Raw genomic sequence first — 1,527 nt, forward strand, 5'->3', positions numbered from 1 at the left:
TGGCCAGAAGAGGACATGTCTGATGTCGAGCGGAGAGATCTGGACAGGTTGAAAAAGTTACCTCGTCCGTTCTCCTCCAGGAAGCTGGTTAGTTGCCTGAGATACAACGATCTGAAGTCGAGGGTGTTTGGTAGGTCTCCCCGTCAACTGTCCTTTACTTGTATTTTGTGAATTGTAACATTGTGTAGGTGATGTTTCTTTGCAGAAGTTATGGCCAGAAGGACCGGACGTGACTGGTTTAGGGAGTCTCAGGCGGCGGACCAGGGGGCCGGGCACCAGGCCGGACGGTCAAGTGGAACATCCTCCACACCGGCCACCATAGCACATATTGACGATGCTCCTCCCTCTCCTGTGCAACCTTTAACTCGCAAGAGGAAGGCACCGCCCAGTAGTGGCGCAGCGAAGGGCAAAAAGGCGATGCCCGTTCAGGAAGAGTCGGTTCCCGAGCGGCAATTACCTTTGGGTATGTATGATCCGGGCTTTGATCTAAGGCACAAGATCGAATTCAACTTTGATGCCGCTGAGGAAAAGGCAATGGCTGCTATGTCTGAGCAGCAAATGTCGGAATATCTTCTTTACCATATCTTAAATTGTGGAGCGGCGGCGTACAAAATGGCCTATGCTTCCAACCGCGGGGATGTCCAAGGTGAGTTGAGCCGGTTGAAGAAGGAGCTGGAGGACGTTCGCGCCGCTCATGCCGACTGTGCTAAAAACGCTGAAGAGTCNGCCAGGATGTTGGCCGAAAGTCATTCGATCCATGAACAGCTGAGAGAAATGAGTCTGCGGACTAGGACCGAACGGGACAACCTGGCGAAGGAACTGGAGGCGGCCAAGAAGGCCTTAGCTGAAGCGGATGCCGTTCGGAAGGAGAGAGATGCGCTGAAGGCGGCCTCAGTAGAATGGAAGGATACCGAAGCGGAGATGTTCGCAGCCATTCGCCAGGAACACACAAAAGGATTCAAGAAGGCGCTAAGGCAAATGGAACGCTTAGCTAATGTGGCGCCTAGTGCCTTTGATTTTGATATATATAAAGATGTGTATCGTGGTGAGATGGTGCCGATCAAGGACATTCCCGACGGTACCTTTACTGAAGAAGGAGATCTGGCCGAGGTAGAGGATGAAGTCACCCATGAAGGGCCAGCGGAGGAGATTGCTGAAGAGGAGGAGGGGGAGGCAGCTAACGTAGACGCTTAGGATAGTTTATACATCTTTTGATCTTTCGTCCTTAAGTTGTAATCTTGTGAACTCTGTTTGCCATGTTTAACTTTGTTTTGTTGTTTTTACTGTGATGCTTCTGTTCCTATTACTCTTTGNTCATTTTCTTCCCTGAACTTTGCTTGGATAGTTCTCTGTAAATTTACTTCGCTGNTGATATAGTCTTGTGACTTGAACTTTTACTGGAATCTTTGCTTGTGGCGTTTTTGACCGCGGAGGGCAAGTCGTCCGGTTTCTGCCGAGATTAATAGTCTAGGAGTTGTGGCGTCCGGCTTAGCCTAGATTAGAAAATCTAGAGGGCGTGGCGCCCAT

The sequence above is a fragment of the Vigna radiata genome, unplaced genomic scaffold, assembly GCF_000741045.1.
Source record: "Vigna radiata var. radiata cultivar VC1973A unplaced genomic scaffold, Vradiata_ver6 scaffold_122, whole genome shotgun sequence".
NCBI classification, from domain to species: Eukaryota; Viridiplantae; Streptophyta; class Magnoliopsida; order Fabales; family Fabaceae; genus Vigna; species Vigna radiata.